An 8778-nucleotide genomic window follows, 5' to 3' on the forward strand; every position below is an offset into this window, starting at 1 on the left:
GTACATTAGTTAGTGTCACATTACCACACTTAAATATTTGAAGCATTATAGGCATTTTTTTTTGCAAGTACCATTATTGTGAATACACAATGGCAAATCAAGGAATCCAGAAATTCCAGGAAGTTTTAAACTGGTGCCAACGGTCTGCACATTCGGTCCACAGTTAAATAAATGGCACTTGCACCTTGTTTATAAATATACCACACATGCTGCCGCTAATATTAGAGACACTCACACGGGGCACATTATTATTGCTGCCACTTCTTGTTCCTTTAGGACTGCAGAAAACTAACCTGTAACATGGTTATTTATTTGTTGATCACTGGTACAGGGGCATTTCATTAACCACGAGGAGTTATTTCATGTTACTTTCCACGTTTTTGTATCACAAAGCTAATATTAAATATCCTGGCTGACAGATATTCCGTATTAATGATCTAATTAAGGAAAGATTGCTTTTTTTAGAGATGGTGTTTAATTAGGAATGTATGAACTGCGATTATTATTTCACTGCAATGTCCTAAAATGGCTTACGTTAGTTTCTTATTAAAAAATCCAATGCATCTTTGGTTAAATGCTTGTGCAGCAGTACACTTATTTAAAATTGCCTCGCATGTTTTTAATGGGAGATCGTGTACTTTTCATCATTTGTCAACATAAGGGATTTATGTTCTTGAAATAAGTAGAGGGGTTAGTCTCACTTTCTTAGCAGACATGCTGTTATGGGTAGTTGCAAAATGGCTACTATACAAAATTATAGGTTATAACTCAAACATCTCACAATGTATAAATATTATGTTACATTGTATTATAAAACACCCAGAAACATGTACAAAGGTAGGCACTATGAAAAAACAGATTATAGCCACAATACGATATTCCTCTTGTTACATTTCTGACGGTTGTTCAATTCACAGAACATATTTTAGCTTTGCAAAAGTACATTCATTTTGAACATACAAAAAACATTCCTAAAGTTTAGAAATCTGTCTTTTCTGTCACATAATCTAAGCCAGGGGATCTTAACACCAGTCCTCAAGACCCCCCAACAGGTCAGGGTTTCAGGATATCCCTGGTCAGCACACGTGTCTCAATTAGTGCCTGCTTCAGCACAGGTGGTTCAGCCTTTGACTGAGCCACTGATTGAGCCACCTGTGCTGAAGCAGGGATATCCTTAAAACCTGAGCAGTTGGCAGGTATAGTGGACTGGAGTTGGGAGCCCCTGCTCTAAGCCAATTGTAAGGGAAGCATTTTAGCTTTCTCACACAATAAATCATTTGTTTCACATCTGCTCTGATTTATCAGTAAGGTGTGTGATCCCTTTACAAGGCAGTCTCTGAGGAGAGAGAGTTATGGGTAAGAAGATATCAGGAAATACAAGGTGAAAGAGATAGAGAGAGAAATGGTATGGAATAGAAATAGTGACAGAAAAGAAGAAGGATGGTGCAAGTAAAAGATGATTAATAGGAAAGAATGAAAGTGCTGATGGAAAGGAGAAAGCCCATTGGAAATGTCACTGCCTTTGAGGCGGGTGAACTCAGTTTGAGTTCCAGTGTCAGTTCCTTGTGACTTTGGGCATGTCACTTTATCTTCCTGTACTGTATCTTTGGCACTGCAGTTAGATTGTAAGCTTTGCAGGGCAGGGACTCATTGTGTCCGCAAAATTGTTTGTACAGCGATGGATACACTGTCAGAGCTATAATAGAGGGGGAATGGGAGGAAAGTTGTTTGTTATTCATTCAACATATTTTCCTAGAAAACATGTATGAATTTGTTGACCCATAAATGTTTACTGAAAATAGTTTTTGTTAAAACAAATTGCCGTTCTATCCCATGGTAATTACATTTCCAATTAATTAACTTCATCTGACATTACGGGTCATATTTACAAAGTGGTGCAAAGCCATGACACTTTACAGACATAAAAAAGGCTTTGCAGCCCATTCACTTGGTAAATATGACCCTATGATTCATGTTTATCTATACCATGGGTGGCCAACTCCATCCTCAAAGCCTACCAACAGGTTTTCAGGATATCCCTGCTTCAGCACAGGTGGCTTCGACTGAACCACTGATTAAGCCACCTGTGCGGACGCAGGGATATCCTGAAACACTGACCTGTTGGTAGCCCTTGCGGACTTGAGTTGGCACACACCTGATCTATACTGTGCCTTGTGAAGTGGCATGTATTAAAATAGTACAGGAGAAAAGGGTACGTTTCCTCTAGCCTTCTATGTAACATAAACATCATAGGAAAACGCAAAACTATTTCAAATCTGACGATATGTGTTCCTCTACCATAGCAGAAATTGCAAAACATTATATTATAAATATATCCCTCATCTATATAACTAACTAATGATATACCTATGAAAGTGGATAGGTGGGGTTAGAAGAGGAATCATGGGTCACCACAAATAAATTAAATATTCCTGGTTGCTCAAACCCCCCATCTTCTAGCCCAGGGGTTCGCAAACTTTTCAGTTTGCGCCCCCCCTGTCTGCTCCCCCCTGTCTGCTCCCCCTTCCTTACCTGCTCTCGAGCACCACGCATCATATGACGTCATGATGTCATGCGACGCATTGCCATTGGACCCCGCGGCGTCATTTGACGCCGTGTGTCATGGCGACGCATCACCGAAGAGCCGGCTGAGAGTAGGTAAGGGAAGTTGCAGAGGCCTCAAACTTCCCCGGCATTTCATTTACATGCCTGAGGAAAAATCGCGGGGCTCTGCAACCACCACGCCCCCATCTAGAAAATCCCACACCCCCCCGTTTGCGCACCCCTGTTTTAGCCCATTAATTCTGAATATCAGATCTGCGGCATCCCAAAAAATTCAAAATTCTCAATTCATTGTAGAAACCTTTTTTAAAAAATGGCAGCAGAGGCTCACAAAACAACCCTGACATGTTTTGTGATGTCATTACAAACTTCAATAATGTTAACTCTTAAAAGCCTTGGTGGCAGCAGCCTTAACTATACATAATGCTAAACTAATTAGCTTTAGATGAGGGGACGTATGTATATCTTTATTTATATATACGCCATTCATTTATATAGTGCTTCACAGCAGTAATATATGTGACATAATAATATAAACTTGAATGAGAATGGATGATCCAGGGCTCTGGATCATCCATTCTCATTCAAGTTTAGGATTTTTTAGACAGGTTTCCCTCAGCCAGGAGCACCGGTAACTGCAAGTATCTTTGATAATTTATTTGGTGTGCAGCGTTACAACTTGTTATACATAATAATATAAGACATAATGTGAAAAAGCTCTTCAGACATAAAAGTAACATTAGGAAAAGCCCCGAAGAGCTTAAACACTGCATGCTGATTTAAGTGTAGAAAAAACGTTATGCCAACCACATTGAATAAAATGTCAATTCAAAAAAAAGTTAAAATTAGTGGCATAGAAATAAAACCTTTATACAAAGTACAAAAAAAAATAGGTTTTTACAAAATAGCATTTTCCTAGAACAATTCCTGGCCCACATTTATAATTTGGGATTCCAGTTTCCATTTTTTTTTTAGATCAGTGGGGATGGGCAGCGAGTTTTTCCCAGTGTTTTCATTTTATTACAAAATCTGTGATTATCAGCGTTTACTATGAAAATAAATGGACACGCATTTGAAATTGATGTTTATTGGTTGCCCTTTTTGTCATTTCCATTCTGCCATGATGCCGTTGTCTCCTACCTGTGGATGGGCTGCCACAAAACGTGGAATTTATTAGGAAAGGATGCTTCATTTTTGTTTTTGTATAGTTTTTTACCGAACGTGCAAGACGATAAGTCGGTGGTGTGTTTTATATGATTTTCGGTTAAAACCTAAAACCAAAATCCCTATTTATAGTGCATCAGAACACTATCCTATTTACTGAGACCCAAAATGTACTGTTAAAGGAGATGAAAATCAAAACACCATATACTGTATGTGTGTCAACGCTGGTAATGATAACCCAATGTTGATGGTTTGTAATAGTAATGGCCACCTCGGAATTGAGGTAATTTCATTAACTGCCCATGATGACCACATTGCCAGAGACTTCCATTGTACTTCTACCATACTCCTTTCGTTAATGTATTTTTGGGCCTGCAGGCTGCTGCTATGCAAGACATAGCAAGTGTGCACTAGAGAGATGAAGAAAGATCTAATGGGTAACTTATACAAAGATATAAGGCTGAAAAACTTTTTACAGACCAGTACATTTTGTGCTGGCGTCTATGTTCTTTTCGAGCCCTGCCAGCTCCTTAGCAGTACACGATAGGATTATTATTGATTTAAATCATCTTTCCCTTAGACTCCTTGTTAGTACTGTATATGATCTTGATTACTGATTATTTGCTGATGGACCACCTTTCTATTTACACCATCATCATATTTTCTAAAATCATGTCTTTACAGAAGTGAGAAAGAAGTGAAACAACCATACAACATATTGTATAACCTCAAAGAAACACTGACCGTAATAGATTCTAAAGCTCATATGTTACATAACTTGATTTGCTTGGATTACTCCAGTAAATGGAATACATATGACTGTACCTATGTGTATACTGTACATGTATTCATTCATTCAATGTTATATAGCTTCATTGCTATTTGATATATTAAAGCAAATATTTTAAGTATTTTAAGAATTGCATTGTTACCATAAATTGTGATAGCTGGGTGGTTCTGTGTGTACATACATAGATAGATACATATACACCCATTTTATTTAATGAATATGTACAATTCCATGGTGGAATACATTTAAAAAAAGTCCATAAGAAACGTCTCACCTAAGGGTCTCAACCAATCTATCATTAATCCCCTATCTCCCCTCAGACCCCAACTGTTTACTAAAACAGTACTAAACACCTTACAAATTGGAACTATCAATATATCCAGAGTACTTTGACAGTATACAATATGTATAAACTACACAAGCACACAATATACAGTACATACTATACAAATCACACTTGTGAATAGATTACAATGTATACATACACACAATATGTTGACATTTGCATAACCTTATACTTTGATACATCTCATTAAATGAGTGATTTATATAAGACCCATTTATGTATATTCAGTGTGTATATATATATATATATATATATATATATATATATATATATATATATATGTGTGTGTGTGTGTACTGTATACACACACACACACACACACACACACACACACACACACACACACACACACACACACACACACACACACACACATATATATATACATAAATTGCATACCTTCTCACATCTCACTGACTGTCCCACACTTCATTTACCAGAATGCCCTCCCACTATCTCTGTAAGTTCTTCCTACCTACCAATTAGATTGTAAGCTCTTTGGAGCAGGGACTCCTCTTCCTAAATTTTACTTTTATGTCTGAAGCCATTATTTGTTATTCATATGATTTTCACGTATATTACTACTGTAAAGCGCTATATAAATAAAGACACATACAGTACATACAAAGTATATGTATACTTTGATACATCTCATTAAATAAATGATTTACATAAGACCCATTTATGTATACAATTAATGTTTATGTGTGTGTGTGTGTGTGTTTCTATGTATGTATTATACTGTTATACATACATATATAAATATATATTTAATATTCATATTTAATACATTCCTCTGTATACCTTTTATCCAAATTATAAACATCTATCAGCCACACTTCCATTAAACAAACAACATAATTACAGTATCTTAGGAAAGATTTAGATGCCCTTTAAGTCCATCCACTTGATGCCATATGGCAGTTTTGATCAACCTCCTTTGCAACTAATACCAGAGTAAGCAGTGATGATTCATCCTTAAAGGAAGAGTCCAGAGTACAGGAGAAATGCCCCAACCACTTACCTTGTTCAAACAGATCTGGTTCGACATAAACACCATCTGGACAGCCACGGGAAGGTTCAGCGCATCCCTTTCCCAAAGGCTGGATGCTGCTGTTAGATGGTCTACTAGAGAAGAAGACACTTCTGTGGTGTCCAATTCCGATTTCTCCCTTGTCCTACATTCCTGCTTGTTGGATAGTACCAGGTCTGGACCAGAAGTCTAAAGCAGCATACAAAGTGTGGCTGAAATAAGAAAGTGGCAGCAAAGCCATGAAGCAGTGACCCGGCTGGCAATGTTTGTGTTGGCAAAGGGCAGTTCAGCTGTATGTGATGTGTATCCTTTGCATGCGATATGATGGGCTGCGGCTGTGGTCTGTGGGATGGAACAGCGGGCAGGCAGCTCAGCACACAGCATCGAGTCAACTGCAGATACACAGTCACACAGTCACACAATCACACACACTCACTGCACACAGCCATGTACACACGCACCGGACACTTCTTCCCAAGCACAAGGGCTAGACCGGGCTGGATCTCCCACAATCTGGCTCAGAGGCTCTAGAGGTGAAAGCTAATTGGATTGAGCTCTGCATCACCAAGGACAGCAGCAACAGATCGGCAAATGCTCTTCACCAAAGCCAAGAAATCCCGAGGAGGAGAAGAGGCAGAGGGAGCAGGGGGAGAGCAGGAGGGGGCCGGGGAAGGGGGGGGGGGAAGGAGGAGGGGGGGGCGGGGGGCGGCAAGGGGATTCCTTTTCTGTGAACAGCTTTTAACCCTTTCAATGCTACAGGTTTCTATTCTGAGAGCAGGTTGTCACCCCTCCCGCCCCCCCAAACCCATTCACTGTCAGGGTATCCCATTTCCATGACAGTTTTTCATACATTTTGTACCATAATAGTTCACAAGATCAGCTTCTAACGCCTTCAGCTTTGCACGTCTCTACCTCCAGAAGACACCAACGTTATTTATTTTAATTTTATTTTTAACCCCCCCCACCCCCACGCCCCCATCCCCCCAGAGCCAGAAACCCCTAATAACAATTGTTAACCCTTTTCCGTACCAGGCAGCATCCAAGAACGGGGGTTTAACCCAGTCAGCCCCAGAAAACATCCCAAAGTAGCTCCCAATTCTTAGAGGAGTCTCTTTGAATGTTTCCTGCACTATCCAGTCCATCACATTTTAACCCCCACTAACCGTATAGCCACTTGTGAGGTGACCCCCCATTTTTTATAGCCTGAAGAACAGATTTTCTCCCTTTAACTTGTACCTTCAGCAACAGCAGAGCTTTCTATCCCAATAACACGTTGTAACCCATTAACTCCAGGGTTTGGCAGAATGAAACCCCGAAACTCCTTCCATTGAGTGGGCAATGAGTAGATAATAACCCCCTTCCGTGCTGGAGGGGGCTGCAACTCTTTACAAAACGTTTCCGCAGCTCCCTCTGCCCCTCAAGGGGTTAAAATATGTGCAGTGTATCTGCCTTTTTATACCTTTCTGCTCTGCCTTGGTTGTTATGGTTCCCCTGTGTAGGATGAGAAGACGTCCGTGTTTGTTAGTGCTCAGTAATAATAGCATACAGTGAACCCAAGTACTGGCATGGCGGAGAGCTGTTGTTCTTCTTCTATAAATAAGAGAGTCACACGTTGGAATACATTCCCTGTGAGCTGTCAGGAGGACTCACTGTAATTGTGTAAAAGGATAGTAACACAATACCCTTCCCCAGCACCCCATCCACACACTGTCTACACTGCACATTTAGTCACTTAACCCTTGTAGAAGCCATATCTAAGGCAGCCAGTGATTTCACGGCATTAGTCTTATTTCTTTTTTTTTAACAGTGAAGAGCAAAGGATCAAATGAAAGTAATATTTGCATAGCCCATGCGTTTATATAACAAGCCCAGAATAATATGTTGCTGGCTTATCCAGGACTGAAAGGGTTTTAGAGGCTGGACATCTATTATCCACGATAATGTTCAAGCAATGCTGCACTATATCAAGCTATTTATATATACCCTTCTGACCCAGTGGACAAGATCCACATTTTGAATGGTCCATAGACATATAATGAGATTACTAAACGTGTTTCTCTCTCTCCTTATTTCAGTACTGTGTGTTCCTTTGCTTATTAAAGAGAGAAGGCACTCCGAATCAGCCATTAGAAAAATAAACTATAAATATTTTATTTATATATATATATATATATATATATATATATATATATATATATATATATATATATATCTATATCTATATCTATATCTATATCTATATCTATACAGTATACACATACATACATATATATATATATATATACACATATATATATACATATATACATATATATATATATATATATATATATATATATATATATATATAAAAATTAAAATAAAAAAAAGCAAAACATACATTGATATAAGCAGTCTTACTTTAGTCGTTGTGAGTTTGCTATTGATTTTCAGGAAGATGGTGATGAGGCAGAATGACCATGACGTGTCCCCCATGCTGACACAGTGAGTGAGGTCCCCTGTTTCCTCTCACTGCTAATCACTGCCAGCACTGGGAGGAGGAATCCCAGGGTTAGCGCTGCTAGGAAACCCCTAGGAGCTCCAGCACTCAGTACAGTACAGTACAGTATGTGCACAGAAACCATTTATCATTTAGACAGTATCTCACTAGGTTAAAGGCAAAATTAAATTACATCCAATGTATTGCTGGCTTTCCCACATCACATTATATTAGCTGCACCTTACCCATAACCCCTTTCACTATCCTTACATTATATTTGGTTACCTATTGTAGGTACTGTGTGCTTTAATATTGGATGTTGTTGTATATAGAGACACTTTATGGGTGCAATGAGATTTTTTATTTGGTCGATGCCAGTGGCGTGAAGTATTGCAGGTGTTAAC

At 38.9% G+C, this 8778-nt stretch overlaps 1 protein-coding gene across 2 annotated transcripts in view; it reads right to left on the reverse strand.

Moving 5' to 3' along the window:
- Positions 1-8418, reverse strand: part of KCNB2 (potassium voltage-gated channel subfamily B member 2) — a 325087-nt gene extending 316669 nt beyond the window's left edge. Inside the window, exon 1 of one of the 2 annotated variants that reach the window (XM_075583482.1) lies at positions 8296-8418. The gene's annotated coding sequence lies outside the window, so the exon portion shown is untranslated. Of the gene's footprint in view, positions 1-5886; positions 6522-8295 lie in introns of those variants that run through there. The other variant, XM_075583478.1, reaches the window with a different exon arrangement.
- Positions 8419-8778: the final 360 nt, after the last annotated feature.

This window comes from Ascaphus truei, chromosome 2 (assembly GCF_040206685.1).
Source record: "Ascaphus truei isolate aAscTru1 chromosome 2, aAscTru1.hap1, whole genome shotgun sequence".
Classification (NCBI taxonomy): domain Eukaryota; kingdom Metazoa; phylum Chordata; class Amphibia; order Anura; family Ascaphidae; genus Ascaphus; species Ascaphus truei.